The following is a 15,984-nucleotide window of genomic DNA, read 5'->3' on the forward strand; positions in this document are numbered from 1 at the left end:
AGCAGTCTTCGCCATAGGAAATAATTTAGTGAGAAACTTTTGAGCAAGATCCTCCCATGTGGTGATAGACCCTGGTGGTAGAGAATGTCATCAGCACTTTGCCTTATCCCTCAGAGAAAATGGGAAGAGTTGCAGCTTGATAGCATCTTCAGTCACCCCATTGAACTTGAAAGTGTCGTAGATCTCGATGAAATCCTTGATGTGCATGTTGGGGTCTTCTGTTGGAGAACCCCCAAACTGAACTGAGTTCTGTATCATCTAAATCGTGCTGGACTTGATCTCAAAGGTGTTAGCCGAGATGGCTGGTCTGATGATGCTCGACTGAATATCATTGATCTTCGGCTGAGAATAGTCCATCAAAGCCTTAGGAATTTCTGCTTGATCTCCCATCACTATTAAAGCTGGTTCCTCGACTTTCTCTTCTTCTTCTACTTTCTCTTTGTCCTCAAAAACTTCCCTTCGAATCACTACAGCTTCTTCCTCGGCTTGATCTAGAGTTCTCTTACAAGACCGCGAACGCGTATGCATACACGCTCGCTAGAGTACCTGAAACACAACAAGGAAAACAGTAGGTAAGTAACAATGTCCGAGTCAATGAACTTTAACGATCATTGATGCACATGAACTAAAAGTTAACACCGAGTCCCTGGCAGTGGTGCCAAAAACTTGTTAGTCGATAAGTACGCGCTAATAATTCATGCAAGTATACGCGATCGCAAGTAATATAGAATTATTTCTAGTTCATTCCCACAGAGACTGGTTAAATTAACTATGTGATTTATGCACTTATGCAACAATGATATTGCTATTATTCAATGCTAAGAAGAATAACAAGTTTTTGAGTTTTGATTATACTATGATTAACTATTGAGAATTATACTAGAGAACATTAACTAAAGAGATTAAATAGAGTTGAATAATATATGACACAAACATGGGATTCTAACTTCATTAAGTACTTCATTCAATAGCCTTTTCGTTCTTAACCTTAGCATATAATGGTGATGACACTAATCAGATAACACGAAACTGATAAACATCAAATTTCGTTGTACGAATATCATACTACTAGACATCCACAAAAGAGATAGAAGCTGGATAGACACCAATTATATTGAGACCCTATATGTCTAAAGAATTTGACAACATAACGGTTTAATGCACAAGTTATCTATCGTGATTACATAGGGCAAGTAAGATGGTTAAAATTACCTACGAATCATGCATAACAATGACACATGAACCTATGCTAACATGACAAGTTCTAAATCCTTAAATTCACTGTCGCTTAATTAAGAATTAACACGCTATCTTATAAGTTTGCGACGCTCATAATGTAATAACCCCAATTTTTGGAAATTTTTGAAACCCTGATGAATAGTAATTCTTTTTCTGACTATGTGGATTAAGGAAAATTATCAGATCACGCTATATAGGAGTACTGTTATGGAAATTCTAAAATCGTATTAGTATTCCATAAAGTAAATGAGTGTATGTAAAGGTCGTCAGAATTCGAATCCGGACACTTTGATTTTTTCCCGAAAATCCACCAGATACCGAAAGAATTGAGTATAAGGTAACATGATTAAAATGATTTTTATTTAAGGATTATAGCAGAGGATCATTAAAGGAATATAAGATATTAATAAAGGTTCAGGGAAGCCCAAGTAATAAGATCCCGGATATGATCCTTCAAACTATTAACGAGAACGAGAGTTAAGCGAACCGTAAAACAAATAAGCAACCAAGAGACAAGCTTGTACAAGAAGCCAAGGATTATGACATCATCAAACCACAAGGGATTGACACATGGCAAGAAAGTGATGCATGATGGATGATGTCATCTAGGGAGAAGATATTTATGCAAGGAAATCAAAGAAGCTTTTTCATTTTTTTCATTTCATCATTTTGCTCTCGGCCAAAATGATACCAGCAACGTCAAACTGCCATATCTCCTTCAATACTCACTCAAATATTGTGTTCTATAGCTCTTTGGAAAGGTATTGAGATGGCCTACAACTCTTGTTCACAAGTCTCGTCCACATAATCATGGTAAGACCTTCATATGTACAGTTATTTAGATCTGACTTTTAGAAACTTCAAAATCTAACTTTGTGTTTTCTTGATGGTTTGTGAGATCCAAGCTTTTATAAGGATTGATCAAGGTTTTAAGGCTCCCTAGAAACTTTTCACTCACAAATCAAGTATAAAAACTTCTTGACCTTTAGTACTAAGCTTGATTATTTGAGTTTTTAGATGAATTGGTAAATGTATAGTTAGATCCACGCTTAGTAGTGATTTTTGTGAAGTTGTGTTAATTTTGAATGGTGAATTTGTAGTGATTGAATGAGTTGGTAAAAACTTGGAGTGTGGACTGATTTTTCAGTGGTTTAATTTGTATTTGTTGTTTATTGATTGTTGGAGGATGGGAGTATATTGATGAGGATTTAGAGTGGTAATTATTTTGGGAATCGCGTAAACATAGCCGTCGTAATGCCCGATTTTTCTTAAATATTTCTGTGCTTAACTTTAGGACCCGTGAACTCATTTTAAGATTCTGAACTTTGCCATGTTTAGCTAGATCATGTCGTAAGCTTCGTTTTGGTATGTAGTTCGCTTAGATCCGATGTACGGTTTAGGAGAAACGACCGTTTTAAATAACGGCGTTTCGTGAGCGAATCATTGCCCCTCGCTTTACTTTAAAACCTTGGTTAAGGTCCTTAAATGACTAATTAGATTATGAAACAATTATGTAAGGTGGGCTAGGCAGTTGGTAAAGTACTCATAAAAGAGTCGCCTTAAAATTCGTAACGGTTAATTTATTAAAATTAGTGGAGACGAGGGTACGCGAGCGATTAATGCAAATCGTTAAGCGTATAAGCGACTATAAGAGACCTTTAGGGTATGAGTGAGGTTTGACTAGTTTCTTAAGCGACCGTGGTCTAATTCCGGCTTATGTTGTTGTTCATAGGTTACCGGACCCACTCTAAGCTTAAGTCTACCCCGGAACACTCGGGTAAGTTCTCTACCCGTTATACTGTTGTTGTGATGTAAATATATTGATGCATTATCTTGAGATAAGTGCATGGTTGTTATAGCAAATGTTGCGATATATTGGATCATGTTGATATGGTATATATATTCATCTTATGAAATCTTGATATTTTATTATCATTTCAAATTCTTATAAGCTGCATAATACCTATGCTAGAGATAAGCAGTAGTTGCGTATACCCTTAGTATTGGGGACCCAAAGGTTAACATTTTTCTATATATATATAAATAGTTTTCAAAATTATTAATCAAATAATATTTATTCGATATTTTTATATTATAAGTGAATATTATTTTTTGAATATTCATTTAAGATTCCTATTGCGATCAAATACTAGTTTAATTATTGAATAGAGTTTCTAGTTATGAAACTTATTTTATTTCTATTAATAAATGAATATTAGCCTATATTTTCATTCGAGGACTTATGACTCCGCTTATTTTATTTAATAAATATTAGTCTGAGTATTCATTCGAGGACTTATGACTCCGCTTATTTTATTTAATGAATATTATTTTGAATATTCATTTGAGGGCTTATGACTCCGCTTATTTTAAATATTATTTTGAATATTCATTCGAGGACTTATGACTCCGCTTATTTTATTAAATAATATTCTTTATTTTCCTAAAGAATAATGTTTCGACATTTGCCAAGTATTCGGAAAATAATTGATACTATCAAATCATTCTTACTTTAAATATTTTCAGAGATTATTTTCAAACTTTATCAAAACTATTTTTGGAAAGTTAGAGCGGATCCCAAAACTCGTTTTCAAATTTAAGATCTTTCTTTCGAAGGGGATTTAAATACTCGCTCAAAAATCTGAGGAATCCGACTCCGTGATGTATTTTTATACTCGCAACAAGGTTGCTGTTTTGATAAAAGAGTTTTTGATTACTTACCCAACACTTGGGAAGTAAAATTCTTGGAATAAGTTAATCCATTAACAGGCATCACCTGGGAAATATCGGTGAATTTTCCTTTCCAACTAGATACTACTTCTTGTTGGAGTCGTATCAACAAGTTTCTACTTGGGGAAAGGGGGGACGAGCTTTACGTTTCAGAGTCATGGATTTCATCTGAACTAGGAGTGGCGTAAGTGGTCGAGTGGCGCCGGCCCAGACTTATTATATTAGCCCAAATGGCCGGGAAGTTCCCCTAAGACGGTCCATTCCTTTGGAGTCCAGCGTTCGGTCGACAAGTAAATCCGACTGTTCTCCTCTACATGTAGAAAACGGTGGGGTTGCACTACTGCGACTGATCATCGTGAGTGGTCTGCTTGGCGTGGCAAACTCCCGTAATGAGTTCATCATCCAGTTGGATATTTCTGCAACACTACCCAGAGCACTTCGATAGAAAGGCTACGGCTGAACGATTTTTGAGGGTTGGCAGGGTCGAGTTTTCAAAATGATGTTTTTATCAAATGAAGTATCTCGTAACTTCATTTTATTTTGATGATATTTCAAAGATTGATTCTATACAAGTTTTATCTTGTAGCTTCATCTATGGGATGAACTATTTATACCTTGAACAGTGGTAGTTCAAGTAGTATTCGGAAAAAGATATAAGTATATTGGAGTATCTTGTAACTTCATCTTTTCAACTTATATCTAGTAAATAATTATCTTATGCATGACAAAGATTTTCAGAAAAATGTTGAGACAAGGTTAGATATATGAGATCACCTTGCAACGATATTTTTATAAACTGGAACTCTGTGTATAATATACATGTCAGAGGATTTCAAAGGTTTTAAAAAGTATATATGTATATATATGCTGAATATTTTGCGACTTCGTCGCATTAAGATATCAAACTTGGTTCATATCTACTTGACCAAGACTTTCATGAATACTATGAGAAGGCTCATATATTTTAAATTACAATACATTTTATTTTGGTGGGCTTGTTGCTCACCCTTGCTTTCTTCTTTCATCACACAACAACAGATAAATAAGATGGACATGACCAAGCTCCCAATTCACGAGCGGATAAGAAATGTTCCGCAGTTTCCTGTAGGCGTTGAGGCCGTTGTAGCTGAGATAGGAACTACCAATAGGCTAGGCTTTCAACTTTTGATGTACCAGACTAATGTATATTATGAATTATAATAATGGCAAAGAAATGTAAATTTAATCAGAAACCCTTTTTGAGGTGTAATGACTTATAATTGTGGAATAAAATGACTTGTGTTATTTTGGTATTCATCTATGAGACTATAACTTGTGGTGTGTGTGTTTATTGTGGGGTCACAGTACGCAGTAGTTGGTTGTTTATTAAGATTGGGTGTTATTAACGGAAATGGAACTCGTGACAACCCGGATCCCCAACCCCGGATTTGGGGGTGTTACACATAAGATGAATAAGCACAACCAATACTAGGTTATCATGTAATAACCACACACTAAGGCATCGAAACAAATTAACTAAAGAAATCCATAAATAAATCCGCTAGAACCCACGATAACGATTAGCCCATAATTGGACTCATCATCAACGTGGGTTCCGATGAAAGCATGGTATAATAAACGTAGTCTTTATAAAAAATAATAAACAAAGTACGTGATCCAGAGTATTTAGGTTCAACAAAACAAGAAACGAGCATCCAAGATTACAACTTAGAATAAATATTCACAAGAATAAACTAGAACTTCTTCGCCTTCGTTGAATTGTGCTATAGGTCTTCTTGTCGTCTTATCCTTAAACTCTGTTATAAAAAAACGTCTTTTATTGTCTTTAAATAGCATCCCAATTAAGCCAAAAGCCCAGAAAAATAGTCTTGTAACCCGACCGGCGCGGGCGCACGCTTCACCAGCGCGGGCGTGCTGACATTCTGTTTCTCTGGCATGGCCACACGCTAGCACAGCACGGGCACGCCGGTCTTCTGGAAAAACTGGAATTGCCTTCTTTTATTGCTGCAACGAGTTGGTCTTCATGAGTATTAATTCCTTGGACACCATCCTAAGACCATATTAGCATCAAATCATTGCTAATTCACCTGAATCCCAGATTAATGCCTGAAATGTAAAAACACTAGAAAACACATTAAAACACCAACAACTTGAGTACAAATACACCAATTCAAAGATTAATGGAGCGTTATGAAGTGTCATAAATGCCACTGAACACATGTAATTGATTATATAACTTAATTACATTTGATAGCCATAAATCTACTCTTAACTAAATGTGTACAATTTTTTGTGTTTGGTTGTTTGACAGAAATGTATATAAACAGACATAAATCTAGAGATGGCATTCATAGTGATCTTCAGTTACATTAAATAAATATGAATATATTTTATGTCTTATTCTATAAACTATTATTGTCATTCACAATAATTTAACAATATTTTAAAGCTCATAAGCTAATAGTTGGTTGCAATATGTTATACTAGAACTTAATACTATTAAGTTAAAATTAAATAAATATTATAAAGAAACTGAACTTACCGGCTGTAGGGTGCACGTAGATCAAACGACCAACCACGCATATATTGTTTTTTCTACGCTTCCAAACTTTGTTAGTATTATCCCATAAGAATTTTTCGGGAAACTCTACAAATGTTAGCCCTTTTACAATTGGATCTCTAGTATTTATGTGAAACCACTGAACAAACATAGTTCCTTCTAGATTTATTCTTTCAACGACTGATGTTAATGACTCATCATCTTTTAAACAGACTTGTTGCTCATTTTTCAAATGCAAAACCAATTTTGTAACAACTGGCTTTTGATAGTGAATATGAAATTTGAAGATACACCAACATGCCTTTGCAGAAGAAAGATAACGACATGCTATGTAATCATCCACTTCATTAGAAACTATATTACCTCTGTCTTCTGTAGAATGGACATCCTTGCATTTTCCAATTACAATAGTTGCTCTGTCAGGTGCTTTTGTTATATACTTAAACATATACTTAATCAACTGTCCTTGATTGCACCATTCTATATTTATATGAGCCTGATACTTTATATTAAGTCCTCTATTGTAAAACACAACGTAACTAAAAAGAAATAAGTTGTGTCAAAATCAAAATCCGAATACTAACACATTTAAAACATATAGGTATCAGCAAATTGATTTATTAAAAAGTCAACACCTGTTATCCAATTTAACATCCTTCAACTGCATTATACGTTTGTCATCTCTTCTTCTATAAATAGGATAACTATTTGCGTCAATAGTAGTTTCACTCCTGAATTTCTTTGGGTAGAACTTTGTGCATTGATTATCCCGCATGCAAGCACAATTTTTATTATGTGATCCACAAGGACCATGAATCATATATTTTGAAATAACCTCATATCCAATGAGATCGGTTTCCTGATCTGGAATTTCAGCACATATTAGATGATCAGTCTTGTCAGTTGAGTGGCATTTGTCAGACTCCTTACGCCAGATAATTATGTGTGCATGAGGCAAACCTCTCTTCTGGAATTCAATTGTATATGCAACTACATAAGATATTTTGTAATTAGAATTAAACCTCTAAATTAAAGCAAATATATATGATATAATCAATTGATAACAATAAATTACAAACTGTTAATGTATTTAATAAGTGTGTCATGGACATATTACAAAAATATGCTATTTCACAAAAGTAAAATAACACATATCCGTTAAAAACATATAGCTTATCTTCTAAATATTATATTTCATTGGAAAGCCTATAACTATATTTTCTATCAAATACATATTCTTAGGAGGTTGAATTTTATTTTAGTAATTGATAAGTGGCATTTATATCCTCTTAGAACGCTTCATAAAGGCTCGAATTGGTGTTTTGTACTCAAGATGTTTATATTTTTGATATGTTTTCGTAGTGTTTTGCATTTTAGGGCATATTCAAAAGAAGGAATGGATATTGCATGTTTTATGTTTAAAAGAGTGTTAAGATGGAACCTCGGTCGATTGCGCACAAGTAACCAGCACGAGAAGGTCAAGAAAGCAAAAAACTCCAGTTTTTTTAGAAGCTCAGGGCGGCCGCGCTAGTCCTGGGAGCGGTCGCACCCATTTGACAGGAAGCAAGCGCGCTCGCGCTGGTATGCGGGACGGCCGCGCTGGGTCGGGATTTTATAAGCCTGATTCTATTAGAAGATTGATTTTCTGGACTCTTGATCTGTTGGGACGGTATTAAAAGACTTCTAAAAGACGTTTTTCATATAGAAGATGAAGGAGATAGCAGCAAGAAGACCTAATAGCACAATACAATGAAGGAGAAGAAGATCTTGTTTTTACTTGTGATTCTTTGCTTAAGTTGTAATCTTGGATGCTTTTTTTTTTGTTGTTTGAACCTAATACTCTTGTTAACATACTTTGCTATTATTATTCAGTTATTTCAGATCTAGTTTATCTTAGTTTTTATACCATGCTTTCATTGAAACCCATGGTGACGATGAGTTCAGTCATGAACTAATCATTGTCATGGGGTTCTAACGGATTTACTTATGGATTTCTATAGTTAATTTATTTCAATATCTTGGTGTGTGGTGATTGATTGATATCCTAGTATTGGTTTTGCTTATTCGTCTTATGTGCGTAGCTAACATATAAGATAGCGTGTTAATCTCTAATGAAACGAAAGTTAATATAGAGGTTTAGAACTTGCCATGCTAGCATAGGTTCATATATTTATTATGCATGATTCGTAGGTAATTTTAATCATCTTACTTTCCTTATGTAATCATATTAGATAACTTGCGCATTAAACCTTTATGTTGTCAAATTCTATAGATATATAGGGTCTTAACATAGTTGGTGTCTATTCAAGTTCTATCTCTTTTGTGGATGTCTGGTAGTAGGGTAATCGTACAATGAAAGTTGGCGTTTACTAGTTTCGTGTTATCTGATTAGTTTTCATCACTATCACATGCTAAGGTTAAGAATAATGACTTTGAATGAAGTAGTAATGAAGTTAGAATCTCATGTTTGTCTCATATAGTTAATTCAATCCCTTTTATTCTTAGTTAATTGCATGTTAGTTTAATCTTAGTTATAAATATCTCAACTTGTTATTGTCTTAGCATTGAGCGATAACCATACCATTATTGCATAGGTGCATAATCTTAAGTTAACTAAAAAGAGTCTCTATGGGTACACATATGATTTATATCTTATACTAGTTGCGAACACATATACTTGCGTTTTAGTGCGTGTTTTCGCCCTAACAAGGTTTTGGCGCCGCTGCCGGGGAATCAGTGTTAATTTAGTTTATGTGCTTGACATCAGATTAAAGTTCACTGACTCGGATATTTTACTTACTTGTTTGCTTGTTGATTTTTCAGGTACTCTAGAGATCGTGTATGCGAACACGTTCTCAATCTCCTATGGAAGCACTGGAAGAAGTCGAAGTAGTTAAAGAGATTTTTGAAGAAGTTGAGAAAGTTGAAGAAGAAGCTATTATTCTAATGGGAGAACCAGTAGCGAATCCAAAGGTTTTGATGGATTACTATCAACCGAAGATCAATGACATTCGATCTAGTATTGTCATACTAGCCATCGCGACTAATACTTTTGAAATCAAATGTAGCAAGATTCAGATGGTGCAGAATTCAGTCCAGTTTGGGGGTTCTCCAACGGAAGATCCCAACATGCACATTAGAGATTTCATCAAGATCTGTGACACTTTCAAATTTAACAATGTTTCTGATGATGCTGTTAAGATTAGGCTTTTCCCATTCTCTCTGAGGATAAAGCTAAGTGTTGGTTGCATTCTCTACCACTAGGCTCTATTACTACTTGGGAAGATCTTGCTCAGAAGTTTCTTACTAAATTCTTCCCTGTGGCAAAGACAGCTGCAATCAGGAACGCTCTTACTCAATTTGCCCAACAATCGGGAGAGTCTTTGTGTGAAGCTTGGGAGCACTATAAGGAGATGCTTAGGAAGTGTCATCATCATGGGATGCCTAACTGGATGATTATCAACTACTTTTTTAAGGATTTGGGAGCACAGTCTAGACCCATGCTCAATGCAGCATCAAGTGGAGCCTTATGGGCTAAGAGCTACGATGAAGCTTATGAGTTGATTGAACTGATGGCTGCTAATGAATACCAGAACCCAACTCAGAGACTACCTCAAGGCAAGGTAGCTGGAATTCTGTAGGTGGATACAACTACTACTATAGCTGCTCAGCTTTAGGCTTTAACGATGAAGGTGGATTCTTTGGCTAATTATGGAGTTAATCAGATCACAAGTGTTTGTGAGCTTTGTGCAGGTGCGCATGAAACTGAGCAGTGTGCTATTTCAAGTGAATCAGCTCAGTTTATAAGCAACTTTCAGAGGCCGCAGCAACCAGTTCTAGCCACTTATCATCCCAACAACCGCAATCATCCTAACTTCAGCTGGAGCAACAATCAGAATGCGGTGCAACATCCTTATCAACAGTATGCAGCAAAGAAATTCAACCCTCCTAGTTTTCAACAACCGCAATATCCACCAAGACAACAACTCCAACTTCAACAACTACTGCATGGAAGTACAAGTCAATCTAATGAAAAATATGAATTGGAGGAGTTGAGGCTCATGTGCAAGAGCCAAGCGGTTTTTATCAAGACTCTGGAGAATCAAATTGGGCAGTTGGCAATGCTTTGTTGAATCGACAACCTGGTATAGTCCCTATTGACACAGAAGTTCCAGGCAAGAGGGAAGCAAAATAGCAAGTTAAGGAAATTACATTGAGGTCTGGGAAGGTTGCAAACCCCGAAAAATTTCAAGTTCCAGAATCTGAAGTTTTGGCTGAAGAAGATGTGAAAAAGGAAGCAGAAGTGGAATCAAGGAAGAAAACTGTGGAACACACTCCTCCTGAGGGTAATACAGGGGAGAAACAAGTCTATCCTCCACCTCCTTTTTCTAAGATGCTGCAGAAGCAAAAGTTGGATAAGCAATTTGCTAAGTTTCCGGAGGTGTTCAAGAAACTTTATATCAACATACCTTTCGCTGAATCTCTTGAATAGATGCCTAGATATGCGAAGTTTATGAATGGTATTCTTTCTAGGAAAGTGAAGATCTATGACTTAGAGACCGTTGCTCTCACAGAGGAATGTAGTGCTGTGTGGCAACAGAAGTTGCCTCCGAAGCTTAAAGATCCTTGAAGCTTCACTATTCCTTGCACCATCGGAAACTTGTCGTTCGACAAGTGTTTATGTGATTTGGGAGCTATCATCAATCTGATGCCTTTTTCTATCTTCAAGAAGTTGGGTTTACCTGATCTAAAGCCTACATATATGTCCTTACAGTTGGCCGATCGTTCTATTATATATACACGAGGCATTGTGAAGGATGTCTTAGTCAAGGTGGAAAAACTCATCTTTCCTGCTGACTTTGTAATTCTTGATTTCGAGGAGGATAAAAAGATTCCCATAGTCTTGGGAAGACCATTCTTGGCTACTGGCCAAACCTTGATTGATGTGTAGAAGTGTGAGCTCACTATGCGAGTACTGGATCATGATGTGACCTTTAATGTTTTCAATTCTATGAAATTCCCTACTGATAAAGAGGAATGCTTAAAAGTGGAATTGGTCGATTCTGTGGTTACTTCAGAACTTGATCAAATGCTAAGGTCTGATGCCCTAGAGAAAGCCTCGATGGGGAATTCAGATAGTGAAGATGATGAAGGTGATGAGCAGTTGCAGTATTTGAATGGTTCCCCTTGGAAGCGAAGTCTGGATATGCCTTCTGAATCTCTTGGATTGTCAGAGTTCAAAAATGCTGAAGGGCATCTCAAGCCATCTATTGAGGAAGCTCCTACACTCGAGCTTAAACCTTTGCCTGAACACTTGAGGTATGCATTTTTAGGTGATGCATCTACTTTGCCTATTATTATTGCATCTGACCTTTCAGGTAGTGATGAGGAAAAGCTCTTGAGAATTCTGAGAGAGTTCAACTCGGCAATTGGATGGACTTTAGCAGATATTAAGGGAATCAACCCTTCTTATTGGATGCATAAAATTATGATAGAGGAAGGAAGTAAGCCGACTGTTGAGCAACAGAGAAGGCTAAATCCAATCATGAAGGAGGTTGTGAAGAAGGAAATTCTTAAGTGGCTAGACGCAAGCATCATTTATCCTATTTCTGACAGTTCTTAGGTAAGCCCAGTTCAGTGTGTACCAAAGAAAGGAGGCATCACCGTGGTTGCTAATGAAAAGAATGAGCTCATTCCTACTCGAACAGTCAAGGGGTGGAGAGTTTGCATGGATTACAGGAAGCTGAACAAGGCCACAAGGATAGATCACTTCCCTCTTCCTTTTATTGATCAGATGCTTGACATGTTGGCTCGGCATGAGTACTACTGTCTTCTGGATAGCTATTCGGGCTATAATGTTACGACCAGTATTTTGTGTAATAATATTTGTGAACTTTGTATAATATTAGAGCCGATTATAAATATACTTAATGATTGTACGTTTGTGTGAATGGAAATTTCTGCATTATAAATTGCTTTATGTAGAATATAAATTTTTCAAAGCAAGACTTTTATTAATTGACCTTATTTTTGATTTATAAGGAATATTCTATACCTTGGAAAATTTTCTTTTAAAAATATTTCATTCACAAATTTCAAAAGTGATCTCATAAAATTTCTAAAAATCCAAGTTATTTTATGGTATAAATTTTATAATTTTTGAACTTTTATTTTATTTTATAAAAATAAATCTTTGAAAATTAGTTGCTTACTAATTATCAAATTACATGGTTACCCTTGCATGCAAATACTCTTCCATTCAACTAAGAGGCAAGGAAGGCATTTCCAACCCCACTCACTTTCATTCTACTAGCCAAGTTACCACTTTTTCCTTACATGCCAATCTACCTAACTTTAGCTAGAAGGTTACTCTTGTTATTTCTTAAATCCACTCACTTGTGGTCAAATCAAAAGCATAAAAACCAAGCAAAAGTGATGATCACTCCACTTTCACTCCACCATTCCACACCCCCCTCCTTTCTCCTCCCTCCCCTCTCGGCCCTCCTCCCTCTCGGCTCCTTTGGCCGAGCCCCACCCCCCTCTTTTCTTTTATTTTTCATTCAAGCTTCTATCTCCTATTCAAGTAAATGTTACTTCCTATGTCTTGATCATATATAATCCAAAGAGTTTTGAGTGAAAAGTTTAAGTTTTGAGTTTGCATGTCAAAGTTTTAGTTGGAACTCAAAGTACAATCTTGATTCTCATGGATTTAAGGTTGTATTTTGAGAGAACTACAAGGAATGGCGAAATGCCAAGTCATGAGGATGAGGCTCTTGATTTTAAATGGTCATTTCCCTTCAATTTCATTTGGCCATGACCTTGAGGGAGCCGAATGAATGGTTCTTGAGGTTGTTTTGTTGCCTTGTTTCATTTTTATATGTTTTTGGTGGTGATAACATGAATTTTGTAGCAAAAACTTGATAAAACCCTTTGCATGCTAATTGATAATTTAGTTATAGCTTATGCTAGGATTGCATGTTGATTTTATGGTAAAATTTATTTTGGAAACCATATTGTTTTGGTTTGAATATTCGAAGGCATGCATGCATGTAAACCACTCATGTATTTCGAAAGTTTTTGATCATTTGGATTGATTTTTGTTAGTAAGCCTTAATTTTAGTAGGGTTAAGATATTAATCTTGATTTGTGCTCCTTGATATGTGATGTTAATTCGTATATATTTATAAAGAATATATAACTTGTCATTTTCAAAAACTTGATGACTTGTAATTTGTGTAATGTTTTAACTTTTATTTTGCTATGTTGCACCTTAGGTAAGGATGATATCCACCAAGATTATTTTGAGTGTAAGGGAGTTAGTTCAGTAGAACACCTTAGTTAAGGTTTGGTTTGGGTTTTTGGTTGTTGTTGATTGGGTTTGTTAAGTAAGAACCTTGGTGAAATGAGAGTATTAGTTTCTGCAGAAAATCAGTTTGGTACCCTGAGGTTTAAAGTGAGATTTGACCTTGTCATTGTTGTGCACTTTGAGGCCCAAGCCACTAGAAGCTAGAACTAGGAGTATACAATGGATTTAGGTGTTTTTTGGAGGTTTGTAAGACGTTTGGTTAGGTGCACGAGTGGAAACACCAAAACTGTCCAGTAGGGGACAATTTTGTTGCAACTTAGAAATGAGAAGTTTTAACCATGTCATAGGCAGGCCCTCATTAGTCCCTGTTGGGCCTTAGTTAGAGGGAGTGTCAGAGGAGTTTTTCCAGCCATAATTCATTGGATTTAAGTTAGAACCATGTGTCATAAGTTAGTTCAAATCAGGACCCTTTTCTGCCCAGAAAAACAGGGGAGTCATGGACTTTAATTTTAGGCCTATGGAGGCCCAAGCTAGGCCCTTGAGCCACATCAAGTTTGGGAGTTGCCTTATGATCAGAAGAGTCTAGTGTAGAAGTTTGAAGGAAAATTTGAAGTGTAAGAGTGCTGAACGAACCCAAGAAATCTTAGAGGTCATTCTGAAATTTACCATAATAAACACCTTCACTTACCACATAGTTTTAGAGCACCTATGAGTGAGGCCTAGGTTGACCACCATAGTTGCAAGATAGCATAAAGTCATTAGAGTGAAAGGCCCAAGTGAGGGTCAATAGGAATTGGATTGTTTAGTAAAGGCACTTCGAGTAGGAAGCCAAAATTTGGAGATTTTGTCTAGTTTAGCGACCAAGTGACTTAAGTTTGTGGAGCGAGATCATCCAAGCCTAGTGTTGCAATACGTCGTGTGTGATATTATTTGGTACTTAAATATGGTATGTGAGCATATGTGTCTATGTGTGCTATTATGTTATAAGGTGATTATAAATTGCGTGTATATAGGCCTAAGTGCCATTGTGTTTAATTTCGGTTTGCAAATAGGTTGAGTTGGTGAGAATAAATTATAATGAGGTTATTATTATTTGTGTAGGATCTCGAGACGAGGGTAAACTTGCCATAAAGGTCGAGTAAAGCTTCCAGTTGCTCCTACCTGCCAGTCCAGTCCAGCCTTTTTCAAGGCAAGTGATTCAACCTGCTTTTCTTCTCGTTTACACTGCAAGTGTGTGATAACTAGTTCCTATATATGCTGCGAGTATTCTGATTTACCTTGATATACATGAACCAAGTGGTTTTCAAATCTATCTTCGTATTATATAGAAATACCATGAGTCCTCAAGTGTCTATTGCATGTAATCTTACCTTATTTGAAGATTGTTATGCAAGTAGATCAAAAAGTCATATTATGCTAGTATACCAAAGTAATTGTGATGTTAAACTATGTGTAAGTTATAATCAGTAACCTCGGCTTGAAGCCTAAAATCCAGTCATTCCTTAAATATTTGTTAATGATTATTTGATAACCCTATCCTTACCCTAAGCGTGATACCCTGTTATACCTTGACTTAATGATCACTTTCTTTGTATTTAATACCTATATCATACCTGGAACCAGTGATGCTTATCTTCTTGATATTTTAATACCTATACCTTATTAGAAACCATTGCTTTAAGCCTAGTCTGACATTACTCTTTCATATTATCCGATAGCCTTACTAGATCTCCTTGTCAAAGTCCTTGTAAACAGAAACCTTTCATTTACCCTGATAGAGTAAAGTCTAGTGGATCACGGCCCTAGTGGATATATTCCCAGTGTTTCATAGTGGATTTATTGTAATGACCGAGAAATTACGCTTGTATTATATCATAATAAAGATAAATTATGTGTATTATTATGTGATTAAATGTGTTGAGTCATTAAACCCTAACTGCTATTTATTGAGTGTTTTGGATATTTATTGAGTGTTTTATCGTAAGTTATATGTCTTATATCAAAACCCGTACAGCTCAAACCATGTTTTAAAAGCCCGTATTTCAAACAAATTTATTGGCCCTATTTTGCCAAAAACAACTTATACCATATCGCTATTCTGAACCCCTAGACGTTTTACAAATTTACCTTTTTCGCGAAAAACGACTTT

At 35.8% G+C, this 15,984-nt stretch overlaps 1 non-coding gene across 1 annotated transcript; it reads right to left on the reverse strand.

Moving 5' to 3' along the window:
- Window positions 1-9,864: 9,864 nt before the first annotated feature.
- LOC141709616 (small nucleolar RNA R71) lies at window positions 9,865-9,971 on the reverse strand. Its single transcript, XR_012570181.1, has one exon. It is a non-coding gene; the product is annotated as a small nucleolar RNA R71 (small nucleolar RNA).
- Between the last annotated feature and the right edge of the window lie 6,013 nt (window positions 9,972-15,984).

Source organism: Apium graveolens, chromosome 2 (genome assembly GCF_009905375.1).
Source record: "Apium graveolens cultivar Ventura chromosome 2, ASM990537v1, whole genome shotgun sequence".
NCBI lineage: Eukaryota > Viridiplantae > Streptophyta > Magnoliopsida > Apiales > Apiaceae > Apium > Apium graveolens.